Source organism: Pinus tabuliformis, chromosome 7, assembly GCF_031772625.1.
Source record: "Pinus tabuliformis cultivar Carrire ecotype Pingquan chromosome 7, CPIR1, whole genome shotgun sequence".
Lineage (NCBI taxonomy): Eukaryota > Viridiplantae > Streptophyta > Pinopsida > Pinales > Pinaceae > Pinus > Pinus tabuliformis.
In genome coordinates, this window is record NC_142293.1 from 1,865,371,007 (window position 1) to 1,865,391,251 (window position 20,245).

At 39.2% G+C, this 20,245-nt stretch overlaps 1 pseudogene; it reads right to left on the reverse strand.

Moving 5' to 3' along the window:
• Window positions 1-367: 367 nt before the first annotated feature.
• LOC149255897 (eukaryotic translation initiation factor-like) lies at window positions 368-8,311 on the reverse strand (annotated as a pseudogene).
• Window positions 8,312-20,245: the final 11,934 nt, after the last annotated feature.

Below are 20,245 nucleotides of genomic sequence, written 5' to 3' on the forward strand. Positions count from 1 at the left end.
ACTAATAGATTTACACCTCTATAAAATATATCATTTTCTACACTTGCTAGACCAATGGCTCAAATAAAATCTATTCTGATTTATAATATAATCTAGCAAATTTTAATCTTGGCTAAAACGACATGGTTGATAACTTAGTATTGTATATGATACACATGAGCAATTCCAATCTCTCACACACACCATAGCCGGGATTACTCACAATCATCATAAAAAAACTGCTATTCTAGCATAGCATTTTTATATTTTTCTGCATGGTGTATGTATAGTACAATCTGGATTATTGGCGATCATACATAGTATTAGTACTATCTGGATTATTGGCGATCATACATAGTATTACAACTACTTAAGATTTGTTGTTTTTCATAATTTGCAAAATCTATCCAGTTGCAGGACATATCCTGAAAACAAAGGATAGCTAGGAGGCTCTTTCCAGAACTGCCCCTTCATTGGGCACTGAAGTTTCCAATGCCCTAGCTGTTGAATTATGCAGTATTGCACTTCGTTTATTAGAAGATGCACCTCAAATGCCCTGAGGCAACAACATTACAGTATCAACTAAAGTCTTTAAAACAGGTGCTTGAGAGTGTCCATTACATGGAATTAAAACAGGGGGAGACATCAGATCTTCCTTTTCTCATTCAAATCCCACGAGGCCGGCTTTCCGAACCTTCCTTATTAATTGCAGGAATGTTCGAAACCAGAGGCAGTCTGAACGTTCCCGGCATCAAGCATGCAGGCAATCCAATACCAGACCTATTTCCAGAACGACCATTACGCAAGTAATCTGTTGCTCCGCACCGTAAACGCAGCTTTTGTTTAGCACGAAAGTAGGGAACCAAGAACATTGCAATACCAAAATTGTTTACAGAACCCATACCCATAACACCAGCTACACCACGATCATTACACATGTTTGTTGTTCTGGGATTTAAACCTTGCTTTTGTTCAGGTTCTGAATGGAGATCTTTTAGAGTTTTAACTTTCATCTCTTCGCATCTAGGTGTTGAAGTCGTAATTTCAACGCAGACGCCAGAAACCGTCGAGAAAACCCGCCGGAGAGCTCTCGGGTCCATTTTCCGGCGAAGGGAATCTCCGTACTCTTGAACCCGAGAAAATCTGGAGCAGACGCGTGGCTTTCCCCTGACATCAGCCAACGTAGTTTTCTCGGGCGATAAAGTTAGGTGATAAAGTGCCTTCCGATATTGTTGTCCATCGTCCGATTCGCTTGAATGTTCTCCGCCGTTGATCACCTGGAGCTGCGCACGAACCTGCATCAAATTAAAACTATTGCGTGGAGTGTTAAATTTTTGGGTTGACCGCCGTGGAAGAAAGGACATGAAGTTTAATGTGTCAACGTAGAATTAAGTGGTGGCCTTTAATATGGTGATGGGCATACGTCCCATTTTTTATATATATTTGTTTATATATGGCATGTATTAAATATATGAAATCGTATGTAATAAGTTTTCATGTTTTGAGTGTTGACCTTTTTTTTTGTATGTATGGCACACGGGAGGTAAAGACAATGTGTGTTCGTAGCAGCGAGAGAGAACCAGTGGATGTATGCACAGCAGTGCACACGATATACTTGGTAATGTTTTGTGTGGCATTTTGAAAAACAGAGGAGTAAGAAAAACCATGTGTGGTTTTGCACAGCAGTGCATAAAGAAAATGGTGGAGCGAATTTTTGTAAGCCTGTGTAAATTTTGTTTTTACAGCAGTAAACTTATGTAAACTTTTATTACAGCAGTAAGTTGTTTTTCACAGCAATGAATATAAAAAGGATTTTACAGTGGTGAATCCCTCTCAGTAACAGAGGATGAATATGTATGAGGCAATATATTTTTGAATAGAAATGCTTTGTGTCAGTTTAATGGTGTCATCTGAGTCATTTTGTTTCTAAGAGGTTCTCTGTCAAAAGATCCTGGACAGAGTAAACAGAGCATTGGCTTTGTGGTAAACATATTGTTTGTTTTTGGTATTTTGCATCAAAAATACCCAACAGTGGTATCAGAGCAGGCTCAGGCTCTTTAAAGAAGTTAAAGAAGCTGAAGGGAGAAGGTTGTTGCTGCAGCAAAACTTCTCAGGCAGACAGAAGACTCAGACAACGAAGGGTTCAGGTATTTCTCAAAGTTTTTTCTTTGTGTTGCTGCTGAAAGAAACAATCAATTTTTTTTAAAATACACAGTCAAGGAATGGCTAGCACAAGCACTGGTATGGGTATGTTTAATACCCAACTCCCACAGTTTAATGGGAAGAACTATGACTACTGGTCAATAACTATGAAAGCCTTGCTTGCTTCCCAAGACTTATGGGAAATAGTTGAAGATGGTTTTGAAGAACCAGCAGATGAAACTGAGTTCAATGCATTAACTCAGGGAGAGAAGGATCTGCTGAAGAGCAATAGGAAGAAGGATTCAAAAGCCCGTGTGTTGTTGTATCTAGCAGTAGACCAGAGTATATTTCCAAGGTTAGCAGCAGCTAAGACAACAAATGAATCATGGGAAACCCTTAAGACATCCTATCAAGGCATGGAGAGAGTGAAGACAGCAAAACTACAATTGCTGAGAAAGGATTTTGAGAACTTGAACATGAAGGAGTCAGATAATATTGACTCATTCTTCACTCATGTGATTGGTGTAATCACACAAATGAGAACTCATGGAGAAACCATTGAAGACAGAAGTATTGTGGAGAAAATATTGAGGGTCTTACCCTCAAGGTTTGATGCCATAGTCACCACCATTGAAGAGACAAAGGATCTCTCAAACTATTCAGTTGATGAGCTACATGCATCACTGATAACACATGAGCAGAGGTTGAGTAGGAATGAAAACTCATCTCTTGAGCAAGCCTTCAAGACCCAGATGTCCTTTGGAAGAGGAAGAGGTCAAGGAAGAGGAAACCGAAGAGGAAGAGGCAGAAGCCAGAACAGAGGTGGAAGGAACAGCCCATCAAATGCACAAGGAAGAGGCAGCAATCCAAATCAGAACCAAGGTCAAGGCAGCAACCAACAAAGAGATCAGTATCAGGCTCAAGGACAAAGGTATGATAAATCTAATGTTCAATGCTATTATTGCAAAAAGTATGGACATTATGCTAGTGATTGTAGAAAGAAACAACATGATAAGAACAACAGACAAAATGCAAATGTTACAAGAGAAAACAGCAGTCAAGAAAATGTCCTGTTAGCTTGTAACATGGCTGAAACACATAGTGAGGACATATGGTTTTTAGACTCAGGTTGCAGCAACCATATGACCGGAAACATAGCCTTCTTTTCCGCCCTAGATAAAAATGTGAAATCAGAAGTCACACTAGGAACTGATAGTAAAGTGTCTGTTATGGGAAAAGGAGAAGTAAAAATATTTTCAAAGCAAGGAGAAAGGAAAACCATAGCAGATGTATACTATGTCCCCGGAATGAGATGTAATCTCTTGAGTATTGGACAGCTTGTCCATAAGGGGTACAATGTTTTCTTTAAAAATGATGTATGCACCATCATGGATATACCACCCAGCAAAAGATGCATTGCTGAAGTGAAGATGACAAGGAACAGGATGTTCCCTCTCCGGATCAGGGCAGACATGAAGAAAAAAAGGGAAATGGTAGCAGTCACCCAAGAGGCCTTCCAAAGCGAGCCAAAGGATGAGAACTGGTTATGGCACTTGAGATTCGGGCATCTAAATTTTGGAGGTCTAAACTTATTGAGCAGAAAAGGAATGGTAAAGGGATTACCATTGATAGAGAAGCTGGACAGCCTTTGTGAAGGTTGTATATTGGGCAAACAACATAGAGAAAGTTTTCCATCAGGGAAGAGCATAAGGGCAAAGACACCCTTAGAGATTATCCACTCAGATTTGTGTGGACCAATGCAAGCTCCATCATTAGCTGGCAGCCTATATTTCTTGACATTCATTGATGATTTTACAAGAAAGACTTGGATATATTTCCTCAAGAACAAAAGTGAAGTCTTTGAGAAATTCCAAAATTTCAAAGCACTTGTGGAGAACCAAAGCGGGCTGCACATAAAAGTATTGAGAACTGATAGAGGAGGTGAGTATATCTCAAATGAATTCCTAAAGTTTTGTAGCGAAAATGGAATACATAAACAGTTCACAACTCGGTGCACTCCGCAGCAAAATGGAGTTGCTGAAAGGAAAAATAGAACCATCATGGAGATGGCAAGGAGCATGTTGAAGGCAAAGCATTTGCCAAATGAGTATTGGGCTGAAGCTGTACATAGTGCAGTTTATAACATGAACAGGTGTCCTACAAAAGCAGTCATGAACAAAGTGCCAGAAGAGGCATGGAGTGGAAGAAAGCAAGGAGTCACCCACATGAGAGTTTTTGGATGTGTGGCTTATGCACACATTCCAGATCAGCTAAGGAGGAAGTTGGACAGCAAAGGGGAGAAATGCATCTTCATTGGATACAGTGATGAATCCAAAGCCTACAGGCTATACATTCCATCTACCAAGAAGTTCTTTGTCAGCAGGGATGTTCAATTCATTGAAGAGGAAGCTTGGGATGGAAGCATAGAGAAAACAGTGAATGTTAAAAACTGTTTGTCTCATGATGAAGATGAAGAGGAGGTGGCTGAAATGAATCCCCAAACAACAGCACCAACACAAGGACAGCAAGGAACACCATTGAGGATCATTGAGAGTGCTTCTCCAAGCACACCACAAGGAGGAAATTCAAGTGCATCTTCAAGCACTTGCACACCAAGTGAAAGAGGTAAGAAATTTAGAAATCTAAGTGACATTTATGATGAAGGAATGAATTCCTTATTTGCCTTGTATTGTCATGTTGATGATCCTATTCATTTCGAAGATGCAATTAAAGATAGGAAATGGATAGAAGCTATGGATGAGGAGATGAATGCCATAGAGAGAAACAAAACATGGGATTTGGTTGAGTTACCAAAAGGCAAAGAAGTCATTGGTGTGAAATGGGTCTATAAGACCAAGAGCAATGCTGAAGGCAAGATAGAAAGGCACAAGGCAAGGCTGGTTGTCAAAGGGTACAAGCAGCAGTATGGGAGAGATTATGAGGAGACTTTCGCACCGGTTGCAAGAATGGAAACCGTGAGAGCAGTGCTGTCCATAGCAGCTCAAAACAAATGGAAAGTCTACCAAATGGATGTGAAATCAACATTCCTAAATGGAGTGTTAATGGAAGAGGTCTATGTGGAACAACCTCTCGGATATGAGAAGAAAGGTGAAGAGCACAAAGTGTGCAAATTGAAGAAAGCTCTTTATGGGCTGAAGCAAGCGCCAAGAGCATGGTACAGCAGGATAGATTCATATCTATTGGATAATGAATTTGAAAAATGTGAAGGAGAACCCACAGTCTACATCAAGGAAAAGGATGGTAAAATTTTAATTGTTGTTTTGTATGTAGATGATGTTATTTTCACTGGAAATGATATTTATCTTATTGAGAATTTTAAATCAGTCATGAAGGATGAATTTGAAATGACTGACATGGGTTTGTTGAGATACTTCTTAGGCATAGAAGTAGATCAAAATGAAAAAGGAATTTTTATATCTCAAGCAAGATATGTAAATCAAGTTTTGGGCAGATTTAAGATGGAAGAATGCAAGGTAGCAATCACTCCCACAGTGATGGGATTAAAACTCAGCAGAGAGGACAACAACAAGGATTTTGATCCTAGCCTGTACAAAAGCATTGTGGGCAGCCTTATGTATTTAACAGCAACTAGGCCTGATTTAATGTATGCTGTTAGTTTAATTTCCAGGTTCATGGAGAGGCCGAAGGAGGCACATTGGCAGGCAGCAAAGAGAATTTTGAGGTATGTCAAAGGTACCAAAATGTTTGGAATTTTATATCATGCCTCAGAACATTCAGATTTGGTTGGGTACACATATAGCGATTGGGCTGGAAGTGTAGATGATCGGAAGAGCACTTCCGGTTATGTATTTCATATGGGTTCAGGAGCCATTTCATGGGCTTCTAAGAAGCAATCCATTGTAGCATTGTCTACAACAGAGGCTGAATATGTGGCAGCTACAGCAGCAGCATGTCAAGCAGTGTGGATGAGAAGAATGTTGAGAAGCTTAGGCCAAGAGCAGGCAAAAGCGACAGTGATTTTTTGTGACAATAGCTCAGCTATTGCATTGTCAAAGAATTCAGTGTTTCATAAGAGAACGAAACACATTGATACAAGGTTTCACTACATCAGAGAATTGGTGAACAATGGAGAAATCGTCTTGGACCATTGCAGGACTCAAGAACAGGTAGCAGACATCTTGACAAAGCCACTGGATCAGAAGAGCTTTGAATTTTTGAGAAAGTGTCTCGGTATGACCGAATGCCCAGCTGTTGAAATTAAAGGGGAGTGTTGAAGTCGTAATTTCAACGCAGACGCCAGAAACCGTCGAGCAAACCCGCCGGAGAGCTCTCGGGTCCATTTTCCGGCGAAGGGAATCTCCGTACTCTTGAACCCGAGAAAATCTGGAGCAGACGCGTGGCTTTCCCCTGACATCAGCCAACATAGTTTTCTCGGGCGATAAAGTTAGGTGATAAAGTGCCTTCCGATATTGTTGTCCACCGCCCGATTCGCTTGAATGTTCTCCGCCGTTGATCACCTGGAGCTGCGCACGAACCTGCATCAAATAAAAACTATTGCGTGGAGTGTTAAATTTTTGGGTTGACCGCCGTGGAAGAAAGGACATGAAGTTTAATGTGTCAACGTAGAATTAAGTGGTGGCCTTTAATATGGTGATGGGCATACGTCCCATTTTTTATATATATTTGTTTATATACGGCATGTATTAAATATATGAAATCGTATGTAATAAGTTTTCATGTTTTGAGTGTTGACCTTTTTTTTTGTATGTATGGCACACGGGAGGTAAAGACAATGTGTGTTTGCAGCAGCGAGAGAGAACCAATGGATGTATGCACAGCAGTGCACACGATATACTTGGTAATGTTTTGTGTGGCATTTTGAAAAACAGAGGAGTAAGAAAAACCATGTGTGGTTTTGCACAGCAGTGCATAAAGAAAATGGTGGAGCGAATTTTTGTAAGCCTGTGTAAATTTTGTTTTTACAGCAGTAAACTTATGTAAACTTTTATTACAGCAGTAAGTTGTTTTTCACAGCAGTGAATATAAAAAGGATTTTACAGTGGTGAATCCCTCTCAGTAACAGAGGATGAATATGTATGAGGCAATATATTTTTGAATAGAAATGCTTTGTGTCAGTTTAATGGTGTCATCTAAGTCATTTTGTTTCTAAGAGGTTCTATGTCAAAAGATCCTGGACAGAGTAAACAGAGCATTGGCTTTGTGGTAAACATATTGTTTGTTTTTGGTATTTTGCATCAAAAATACCCAACACTAGGGACCCATTTATTAGCACGCAAATCAAGAACTTTGCGAACCATGAATCTCAGTTGAGAATCTGCAAAATGTTGATTGTTACTTACCTGTTCCATTCGGACGAAGTAAGAATCAATGATACTACGGGACTTGGGGTTTTCTTCAAGCTCTTTTCCAACAGTATTGAAAAGCAGACAAAGTGCCTCAAAATTTTCTCCAGTTGGAGGAATGTTCGCGTTCTGACCCAACAAATGCTGAATAATATGATGAACAATATTTTCAGGTACCATTTTTGCGGTTGAAAAGCTCCCCAATAAACCTGATGTTTTCAAGCGTGCGAAGTCTGACCGTCCTCTCCCTTTCTTGGTGTTCGACTTCTAGATCTTCGGCTGTCATTTCTTTAATTTCAGCTCGCAGATTATCTGCTCCTTCAAACGCTTCTTGGCAAGTGTCAAGAAGAGTCCGCCTGAATGTTACTGGTTTACCATCTGGTTCTTCAGATGGAAATTGAGGGAGTGCCCACCATAGATAAAGGCACAGCTCAGCGCTAATGGAGCAAACTGCTTGTTCACACTTCAGACACCGCCTTGTCAAAAATTAGAGACACTATTCCCAGCAGAAAGTCTGCTGAGTTGATACCCGAGGTTACAAGTTGATCTTTGAGAGCATCCAAGTTTTCCGGGGTTAAATTGTCAAGTATCCCCATAACCGTTTCAAGAACTCGATCCTTTTTTGACAAGGTTGTCCTCCTAGCAGACCAAGGAACAACAGCCTTCACAAGAGCAGGAGCTGGGCGCGTCCCTGTGGCTGATGAAAACTGTGAGTTCAATTGTTCCTGGCCAGCAGACTGAAAAGCAGACTTGTGTCGTTTTGAACCTTGGGCATATGACTCCACCTCTGATCTTCGTACCCCATAGCCATATCCTCTGCTTTCACCAAGTGTTTCCCGAACCTTTCAGGTGCGGAATTGGACAGGGCTGACAAAAATTGAAACAGAAGTTCGAAAATAGACGACAATAACCTCACTCGAATAACAAGAACTAACAAAACCCCAGCGAAATATGCCACCACTAACAAAAGCACTCTGAAAGATAGAATCAATCTCACAAAATACACAAGGCAAGCAAAATATTTTAGTATAAAGAAAAGCATTTTGGCAAAAGACGCAGAGGACTCTAAAGAACAATATCAAAGGTCGCCAAAAGGCAGAATAAGAAGATGCAAAAGTACAGTAGGAGTCAAGATAGAAGCAACAATTCTGAATTAGATGAGAATTTTTATTGAAAATTTAATACTGGCAACCGACCACATGTTGAAAGGTTTAGAACTTAAATTCCTTCAAAATTCTTTTTATTTTCCACAAATCGACGGAACAATCAAAAGATAACTGTACAAAGAAACAAGGAATTCAAACAAGATGGCGAAGCTTTTTCAATCCTTGCACTGTTGCTACTTAAATTTAGCCGAATTTCATCAAAGAAAAACCAAATGCTGCTGAAAAACGAAGGAAAGAGCTATGAAAATAACAGTGTGACATGAACTTAGAGTTTGGAGCGGCTTCGTCATTGGAGGATCATTTTTTTGAGGAAGCTCACAAAAACAAACTATTTCTTTTCTAATTACGGCAAAGAGAACATCAATCTTTGTAGGTGGACATCGATCATGTTTTTCTTTGGATAATTATTCCGGTTTTCTTGCAATATGCCTATGAATATATTGGCAGCTCAGGTTTTCACAATCAAATTTTCAGTGCCGCAATGTGACATAAAGGGTTAAAAGCTTAATTTGAAGCGGTGGAGTCGTCTGATGAGGTAGAGGGTTAAAAGTGGTTGGAATCCGGGTAAAACGATTTCAAATTTTTTTGTAGAGACGGTTTGAATCTTGTCTTTGATGGTGGAAATGGATCCAGCGCCATCAAAAACATTTAAGACACCTAAGATTTTAAAATTTAACCACTATAACTTAGATTTATAAAAATCCTTACCAAATTTTCTCTAAATATAACTAGAATTTCCATAACTATCCTAGCAACTCCTCTCCTCTGCCTGATTAGACTACGTGGTGAAAATGTGTTTTACTGATATATCTTTGACTCTCCGGTATCAGAGATATTTGTGTCTCAAGCGATGGTTCGAATAGAAGACCTTGGAATTCATCTTCAACGGTTCATTTTCTCGCACAGCGATGATGTTATGGAGTACGAGAGCAGTCGATATGGACATCTGGAAGTCACTCATGGTGTGAATTATGGCCCATGGCCGATTAATTTATTCTGCAAAGAAGGAACACGATCTCTTCCCAGGGTGGGGTCTGAGGTTGGTCATGGCCTCGGTGTCACTTGTCTATTTCCAATATGGTGCAGGTTCAATTGTACAACAATCACCACTGCGTGAAACACGTACAACTTCCTGGAAGCTCAAGCAATCTGATGCATTGCACACAAGCATAGGCGATAAAACACAACAGTGTTTCCTCGAAGCTCCAGCAATCTGATGTATTGCACACAAACATAAGCGATAAAACACAACCGTGTATTTTTTTTTTTAATTGAATAGACGTTGAGGGGGGAGAATAATCAATTTTTTTTTCCAAATTCTAATTCTAATTTAGTGAATCTCGGCAATTCTTCTTTAATCAAAAGTTCATTTTCTCTCTCTAAATTTTTTTAACCTCTATTTTATGAAAATTGTTCTTTAATAAATATATTCCTATTTTTTAAAAATACTTTTACTTCACTATTTTGATTTACCTTTCAAACTTTAATATTCTCTTTCAATTTCTCACCAAAGTTACATGATCCTTTTGACATGGGAAATCACCAAAATTAAATTCAAAGAAAGAAGAAGTGTCAAGGAGATGTGTTAAGTTACATGATCCTTTTGACATGGGAGATCACCAAAATTAAATTCAAAGAAGGAGAAAGTGTCAAGGAGATGTGTTGTCTATTGAGGTGGTTGAGATTCAACTATTTATGATGATAGGGAAAAGAAGTTGAGATTATTTCCAAAATCTCCAATTAATTTATATGGTCATACAAGGAAATGTGTGGTCTAATTAGGTGGTTGAGATTCAATTATTTATGATGTTATATATGGAAAATAAATTGACATTATTTCCAAAATCTCCAATTTTAGAATGATTCAAGTGGTAGAATTAATATGGCCATATATAGTGTTTGTTATGAGGCACTTCAATCATCTTGTATAGCTGGAATTTTACAAAGTTAGAACTCTTGAAATGTTAATATACATTGCTCAAATTTTAATTATGAATATTCATATAAAAAATCTTTAAATTAATTCAAAATTACAGTTTACAATGTGCTGAAATCTCCATTTTATATCAAACATCAAATTCCAACTAAATATGATAATGGAAAATGCAACTGTTACACTAAAATTTGTCACCATGGCTATTTGCAGTTAGTATGGCTCCATCAACTGTCATACTATCCTCCTTGGCAAGTCTTATACCTCTACTCCTCATGTGAAACTCCAAAAAGAGAGAAAGTCCTTAAAAAGTCAAATAACTCTGGGTACGCAGTTTCTCTTAGCCTTACCTGCGTGTACGCACCTCAAGTTCACAATACCTGCGTACTTGTACGCTCTGTCTGTAAAGGGGTGGGTGCGTACTCCTGTAAAGGTCAAAAGGCGCAAGTTTCACTTCAAAAGAGTTACTTGTGATAATTTCTAGAGCATTCTAGAAGCTTGTTTGACGTGTATTGAGCGCCTCCAGATGGTTCATGTATCCCTATGAAAGAGGAACTTATCCCATCAAGAGGGGAGCTATCCCATTCAAAGAGGGGCTTATCCCATTGATGGTGGACCTGATTAACTTCCTCTAGAGCACTATAAATACAAGCATTGGACCAGAGGGAGGGGAGGTTGAAAGCTGAACATTCCTAAGGGTAGATGCTGCTGGAATTAGGACTCCCTTGTAAAGCTTGAGAGGAGAGATTCCCATCCTTTCCTAGCCTTATTTGAGAGTGGGTGAGCTGATCAAAGTAAAGGAAAACTCTTGCTGAACCCTAGGAGGGACCTGCACAACACCAAGGCTCAGGTTGTAATGGTTTCTTTTGTTTCCACTTAATACAAATGAACTCATTTTTCTCAACAGATTGTTATTCATGATTTGTTTCATATACTCCTTGGTCTTTATGATGGATATGTGTTATTCTATAAGTTTATCAGGTGCTATTTAATCTTTTGGCTTGTTAGTGAATGTAGGTTTCGAAGAGAAGGAGGAGCTCATCCGGATCGGCGAGGCTGGACTACTACAAAGCGTTGGACTAAAGGTATGTTAAAATCACCTGATTACTTGTATTCTCAATGCATGTTTAGAGAAAGGTAGTGTTTATTTGTCTTGTTTGTCACTAGAAAGCCTTTGCTTCTAGGGAGGTCAGTTTTGTCCGCATTATCGACTCTTTCCGCATGACAAAATGGCGACTCCATTGGGGAACTCCATTGATGTGAATGATTTTTCCTTTGTGTGAAACTTTGATTTGAGAAAAGTCGTTTGTTTTCTGGTTTTTGGCTGCTTGACTGTGAATTTGGGTGGAATAGCTTAGGGTTAAATTAGATTTTAGTTTGTCTTGGTTTTGCTAGAAGTATGCAGCCTTTGCGTTGAGCACAGTGCGTACCTGTATGCACTGTAGCTTTGTGCACAGAGCGTACACGCACATGTGAAAACAGGTTGCCTGCGTACCCCTGTCAAAAGCCTAGAAAATTTCAATTTCTTCTTTTTTATCTTTTAGATTTTGTTTATAGCTTGTTTTTGCTGCCCAGATCCACTGTTCACCTGTCACAAGCTTTCATTTTGGCTAATTTCATTGGCATTCCTGCTTTAAGCTTTCATCAATTGGGTGTTTTGAGTCTCTTTTTTGAGAAATTCTTAATTTGATTTCCTTTGGTCATTACTTGGAGGTTTGTCTCAGTTTTTTCACAATTTTGCATCCTTTTGATTTTGTTTTTGCAAAAAAATTTCCCCCTCGTTCGCCGGGGGGGGGGGCTAAATTGCGTATGAGTGTTAATCGCCTTTGAGTGTTTTTATTTTTTGATCTTTGGAACTCTCACCCAATTTTCTCGACTTGCACTTGATTGATTCTTAGATTACATTAGAATCGTCTTGTGTTTGAGAATTCTCTTGCATAGATCACATTTGCATAATTAGAATTCTCATTTTTAGAATATGAATGAAAAATGTGCATAGATTACATTTGCATACTTTTCAAGTGAATTGTGCTTAGATTACCATTGCATAGTTTACATTCTGAAAAACCAATCGTAGATTTAGATAAGCTTTCTTTGATTTGAATTTACACAAAAATAAAAAAACTAGTTTGGAATTGATTTGCATTAGTTTTTCTTGATAAAATTAGTTCATTAGAGAATTTGTTATATTTTCTCTTAGTGATTAATTTTTTGCATTGTTGGAAGTGAATGGAAACTCTCTCCTTACTCTAGTTAGGATTCATCGAATTGAAAAGATTACATTATCATATTCGATTGCATTCAGTTGAGTCGGGTCATAACACCATTGGTTTCATTTCTATTTACCCATTTGAGTAATAACAGCCTTAATAACACAACGCTTAATTAAAATTCATCTAGTAATTTTTACATTTCTAGGGCTCTGATACACCAACATAGCTTAGGCTAGTGTCTTGGAGTAGGAGAGTAATTAACTCTCCAAGACAGCAAAACCAAACAAGTAGCTCATCTTGTGGTAGGATAAATCCAACTGTTACATTTATGCTCTGGGAAAGCTCCTCTTAAAGGAGAAGCACGAGACCGTGTCCGAACCAGTGAGGGGATCAATCCTCCTTCATTGGGAAAGACGCCAGATACGCACGTACTACAAACGGTAAACCTCGGATTATTGTCGAGGAGCCTAGGGTCACTTGTCGGTAAACCTTGGATTATTGTCAAGGAGCCGGCAAGGGGATTGAGCTTGTTACTCTGCCCTTGCATGCTATCGGGTCGTAGACTGTTCCCCCAGGTATATTTGTTGTTGTTGGTAACCTTAGTGACCATTATCTTTAGGATTCTACCCGAGGTGACGGTGGAGGGAAGATCCCACTGTACCTGGAGCAGACGTCGGCTAGACTCACTTGGATTTTCCGGGGGGTTCACTTCACTCGAGACGGTTAAAGTGGAGGAACTTGTGCCGGTCTATTCATTAAGCAGGTTGTCGGGGTAACTGTTCCACCCACCACTTCTGTACTGAATTCGGTGATGTTGGGTTTCATCACCAACTAGTGTTTTCGGTCTGGAAGGCTACTGTTTGTGTGTGGTTTGACTCCTAGATTTGATAGCGCGTGTTAATTTGTTTGTTTTTAATTTTAGAGACCATAGGTGTGAATTGTGAATTTTAATTGTTAGGTGTGAATTGTGAATTGTTAATTTTAGTTTTAAAAATTGTTAATAAAATTTACTGAAGTTGAATATAATGGCAAATGTTCCGGAATTTACCAACCTAGGAACCCCTCCTAACGAGAATCCTAGTACTTTTCCTTACTTTGGAAATGTTGGTCCTCCTTATATGGCTACTTTGTCATTACCTGGATTTACAATAGGTTTACCGATATGGTTATTTTCAACTTCGTTGGCCCAAAATACTCCAATTGTTCCATCTCAACCGGATGCTTCACCTCAACAGAGTTCACCATCTCGACATCACCAACCTTCTGTTGACCCTTTACATTCTTCGCCTAATTTTTCTTCCTCCATTTCTTCCTCTTCGCCTGGTAAAAGCCTTGATGCTAGTAACCAGAAGGCTAAGAAGAAGAAGAAAGGGAAGAAGAAGAAGAAGAAGAAGAAGCAAGATAAGAAAGAAGTCAACCAACCAACCACGGCTGTAAGTGTTAGTGGTGTTGAGGAAAACTCCGACATGCATCGTAAACCCAAATACCCTTGCAGGCTTTGTAAGGGTGACCACTTCCTTGTTAATTGTCCTGGTATTCCAAAGGTCTTGGAAGTATGGTCAGAAAAATCTCATCAACTTTCCATTGATCCATCAACCAGTGATAGTCAGGTTCCTGGGAAAAAGGGTAAAGTTAGATTTCCTTGTAAGTTATGCAAAGGGAGTCATCAAACTCACATTTGCCCTCACATGGATGAAGCCTCAACATTGTTGGAAAACCTTACTGTTCCACAGCAAGAATTTCCAACTGGTTACCGTAAACTTTCTCCCAACCTACCATCAACTGACGGAGTGATTGATCTAAATTCAAGTACAGTCGATCACACTCTCCCATTGGAGAGTGAAACTCATGTCACTCAGGTTGATGATCCATTAGTTGATCAAGTGGTCGATTCAATTTCACATTCGGTCGATCCCACTTTCCATTCAGAGAGTGAACTTCATACCGCTCAGGTTCTTCTTGTTACATCAGATTCTTCTATGCCGGGGGGCATTTCACCTGTTTCTACAGAACCCCCTCCAAGTACTGAGGTCTTTTCCTTTGATTGGAATAGACTGACAGAACCTCGTCTTCCCTCCTCCATCCCTTTCCAAATCATTGTCAAGGCTGGTGGTAGGGACATACATCGTACTCAGGTAGATGAAGGTGCTTCTGTTAGTATTTTATCCTCAACTGTTTGGAAAGCTTTGGGTTCCCCTCAGCTTGCGCCTATTACGCAGAATCTGAAAGCTTTTAACAGAACCATTAGTGAACCTTTAGGGATTCTTCCTAAGTTTTCTATTACCTTGGAAGGTAAAAATGTCTGTATTGATCTTATGGTAGTTCGAGGTCCCTTGGATTTCAATTTACTCCTTGGGCGAGACTATGTTTATGCAATGAACGCTGTCGTATCGACACTCTTTCATGTGATGTCTTTCCCTCACAATGGAAATATTGTGACTGTAGACCAGCTTTCGTTCCCTAGTCTTGTTTCAACTACCAATAATATGACACCCCTAAATGTTCCTGATTCTAAAGTGGTATCTACCCTGCCACGGGTTAATTATGTGGCAACTGGTCCCATGTTTTCAGTTACCGATGTAAGTGAACCTCTCACTGTTTGCTCATCTTCCTTTGATTTAGATCCGGTAATTGACATGGAAAACTCTATGGGATTACTTGAACATGATGTTCTTATCCCTTTTGAGTCCCTTGACATGTGTTCCTTCCAAAGAACTATTCTTCCTTCTGATGAAGACCTTTTGGAAGCCATGATCAAGGTGTGTCCATTGACATGTCTTTCTTCCAGTTGGAAGCCATGATCAGTTGGTACGAGGAAAGTTCCTTTTACTGTGTCAACCTCGTTAAAAAATGAATCAGTGTGTGTGAGGATAGTTTGTTCCCGTCTCAACCTCGTTAAAAAATGAAACTGGATGAAACGAGGATAGTTTTTCCTGTATCAACCTCGTTAAAAAATGAAACAGGCTAGCATGAGGATAGTTCTTTTACTGAGTCAACCTCATTAAAAAATGAATCAGGTAGATTTTAGGATATGTAGGTAGACTGTAGAAAGTAGGCTAGCAAGGATAGTTTTGTCCCTGTCTCAACCTCGTTAAAAAATGAAACAGGCTGTCACGAGGATAGTTTTTTCCTGTATCAACCTCGTTAAAAAATGAAACAGGCTAGTATGAGGACAGTTCTTTTCCTGTGTCAACCTCGTTAAAAAATGAATCAGTTGGTTCGAGGAAAGTTCCTTTTACTGTGTCGACCTCGTTAAAAAATGAATCAGTGAATTCGAGGAAAGTTCCTTTTACTGTGTCGACCTCGTTAAAAAATGAATCAGTGAGCAGAGGATAGTTCCTGTTACTGAGTCAACCTCGTTCAAAAATGAATCAGGTATGAGCATAGTTCCTTGTCTTGTGTCAAGCTCATTAAAAAATGAATCAAGGTTTTTATGAGCATAGTTCCTTGTCTTGTGTCAAGCTCATTAAAAAATGAATCAAGGTTTTTAGAGCATAGTTCCTTGTCTTGTGTCAAGCTCGTTAAAAAATGAATCAAGGTTTTTAGAGTAGAGTTTTTTGTTAGGTAGATTGTAGAGAGTAGTTATGAGCATAGTTCCTTATCTTGTGTCAAGCTCGTTTAAAAAATGAAACAAGGGTTTTGAGGATAGTTCTTTTCCTGTGTCAACCTCACTAAAAAATGAAACAACTCCCACAAGTCTTTCCGAGATCTTGAAAGTAAAGCTTCATTCCATCCACCTCATTGAATGCAATGAAGCTTGGGGGGCATGTACCTCGTTTTGCGTCATTATGCTGGGGGCATGTGAACTTATAACAAGCATAGTTTTTCGTTTCAAGCTTGCGTAAACATGAAACCGAATCCGAGCATAGTTCTTTTCCTGTGTCAAGCTCGTTAAAAAATGAAACAAATCCTCCTCTACTTGAGTCGAGAGTTTGACTAGATCTCATAGATGTTAAGTTGTATATTTAGGTTAGTAATTTTCTTACAGTTTTAGGTCGAGTCTTTCAAATGATCTCGTACAAGAACCTTCATTCCATCCAGCTTGTACTTAGTTGAATGAAATGAAGCTGGGGGGCATGCGCTCTAGCAGTTACGCTTAGGGGGCATCAAGCACAGTTTTCTCTCTGTTTCAAGCTTGTGAAAAAATGAAACTACTTTGAAGCATAGTTTTTCTCTGTTTCAAGCTTTTGTAAAAATGAAACCTATCTCGAGTCAATTTCAATTATTTTCAAGACTCGTTAAACTCATGAATATCCCGAGATTATTTTGCTATCTTTCATTCTCGTAAAACAAATAAAAATGCCGAGTTCTTTCCATCTTTTCCTGCTCGTAAATTAAATTGAAAGTTGGCCATATGAGTACATTATTTATCATTTTTTCGAACTCATTAAAACTTACGAAAAAATGAAAACCATGAGTACATTTTTATCATTTTTTCGAACTCGTTAAAACTTACGAAAAAGTGAAACCTTGGAGTTCTCTTTTAAGCCCTTTTCTGACTCCTAAAACATGAAAAGATTGCCGAGCGTTTCTTTTACACTCGTTAAAACGGAATTAAAAGACGGTCCCCTTATAGCCCTTTTCTGACCGTAAAAACATGAAAAGATTGCCGGATTTTTGTCGTTTCAAATTCGATACTAGAAATAAAACGACGTGTCCTTGATCGCTTTTTACTTTTCAGGTCAAAGACACTAATCATGAAAGTACTCCTTGGTCGCAAGATCAAGCGGTTCTCTCAAGTATTATTTTATACTTTTTTGGGCTTGGGAGACACAAATTTACGAAAAAGTTCAACCCTGGAGTCTTCTTAAGTTTTTTCAGACTCTCTAAAATTGAAAAACGCCGAGTTTCTCCTATACTGGACTCGTTAAAATTTCACAGTAAAGGACCTGTTCGATTACAAACAGGAATGGACCACTCCTTCTTAGGGTTCGAATCAAAACTAAGTTGGACTCATCCGAAGGATGAGCTTATAATCAAGCATATGTTATCCTCCTCAAGCTTGTAAAAAATAAAGAGGTACTTGCTAGAAATGGTGGGGGAAAAGAGAGAAAAATGAGCCTATTTGTTATCCTTTGTCTCAGAAGAAGCCTTATCACCACTCTTGAACACGACACTTTTCATTCACTTGGGTTGGGAAATTCTTTGCCTCACAGTTGATCAAGCCACATTGAAAGTCTTCAGCCGGGTATTAACTTTGGGTCAATTGTCACCAAGCCATCTGTCGTGTCGTTATGTGTTCAAGAGGTCACTGCAAATAAACCATTCATCTGCAAAATACCTGTCATCCATCTCGACCATCCCTGAGTCAGTCCTTACAGCTATGTTTCTTCAACTTGATCTATGATTTCGTGTTGTGGGCTTGCCTGCAACGGGTCGCTTTCTATCGACATCAGTACATTATCTAGAAAGATGACCTAGAAATCGTCAGTACCTTGAAATCTGCATGCATCAATGGCAGGTTTCTCGCCTTTGACGACGGTTTACATCATTAACTCTCGATCGAAGGACTCCGTGAAATGTTCGACATCAAATCATTCATTCACATCTCATGCTTTGTACTGGGTACTTTGAGAACCATTGACATCACTGGTGGTCTCTCTCACACTTGTTAACAGTTTACATCATCGACTGGTAATCAAGTGGTTTCTACCATGCTCGACATCAACTCATTTATTCGCATGGATAGAATCGTACTATTTCGGGAAGTAGAAATGAAGACCCTGGATCTAGTTTCCACCATCCAGGCTGCGAGGAGTTTTGTATTCATTATATAGTAGACTAATCATAAACAGATGGCTGCGTCCATACTGTGTCTACAAAAGTCTATGATTATGATGTACTGCGAAATCATTCCTGTATCAGAGCAGTAGTTAGTTTGTTAGTTAAAGTTTTTAATCTGAGTATGGGAATGCCTACCTCAGCGATGATATGATCTTATATATGTATTTTGTGTTGAATATTTGCAGGTTCCGACTGGGCTCTCCACAAGATAATCCTTGAAATGATAAAGTACTTCACCCTTCCTAGATGATATGAAACCCTAATCTACTACAGGCTTCGCACTTTAGGGGGCAATCTGTTACACTAAAATTTGTCACCATGACTATTTGCAGTTAGTATGGCTCCATCAACTGTCATACTATCCTCCTTCGAAAGTCTTATACCTCTGCTCCTCATGTCAAACTCCAAAAAGAGAGAAAGTCCTTAAAAAGTCAAATAACTCTGGGTACGCAGTTTCTCTTAGCCTTACCTGCGTGTACGCACCTCAAGTTCACAATACTTGCGTACTTGTACGCTCTGTCTGTAAAGGGGTGGGTGCGTACTCCTGTAAAGGTCAAAAGGCACAAGTTTCACTTCAAAAGAGTTACTTGTGGTCATTTCTAGAGCATTCTAGAAGCTTGTTTGACGTGTATTGAGCGCCTCCAAATGGTTCATGTATCCCTATGAAAGAGGAACTTATCCCATCAAGAGGGGAGCTATCCCATTCAAAGAGGGGCTTATCCCATTGATGGTGGACCTGATTAACTTCCTCTAGAGCACTATAAATACAGGCATTGGGCCAGAGGGAGGGGAGGTTGAAAGCTGAACATTCCTAAGGGTAGATGCTGCTGGAATTAGGACTCCCTTGTAAAGCTTGAGAGGAGAGATTCCCATCCTTTCCTAGCCTTATTTGAGAGTGGGTGAGCTGATCAAAGTAAAGGAAAACTCTTGTTGGACCCTACGAGGGACCTGCACAACACCAAGGCTCAGGTTGTAATGGTTTCTTTTGTTTCCACTTAATACAAATGAACTCATTTTTCTCAACAGATTGTTATTCATGATTTGTTTCATATACTCCTTGGTCTGTATGATGGATATGTGTTATTCTATAAGTTTATCAGGTGCTATTTAATCTTTTGGCTTGTTAGTGAATGCAGGTTTCGAAGAGAAGGAGGAGCTCATCCGGATCGGCGAGGCTGGACTACTACAAAGCGTTGGACTAAAGGTATGTTAAAATCACCTGATTACTTGTATTCTCAATGCATGTTTAGAGAAAGGTAGTGTTTATTTGTCTTGTTTGTCACTAGAAAGCCTTTGCTTCTAGGGAGGTCGGTTTTGTCCGCATTATCGACTCTTTCCGCATGACAGCAACTAAAACACAACAATGATAAATCCATAATTAATATAACTAGGAATGAATTTAACAATGACATGCACTTAAACTATTTAATCAACTCTAGAGAAATCATAAATTCTTAAAAAATCAAATAATTAGCCTCTAATGTGATAATGTAACGACCCCTTACACATTTACCTACTTTTACAAGCTCTCTATGGTAAACATGAGTTGAGTGCTACTATGACATGACCCGACCTTGAAGTTCCAGTTATGGAAGTGGGGCATACAATTTGAAAACTCATTGATACCTCTGAGGAGCACTACATCACCTAAATGTTAGTCCACAACATTTGATGATCAAATCC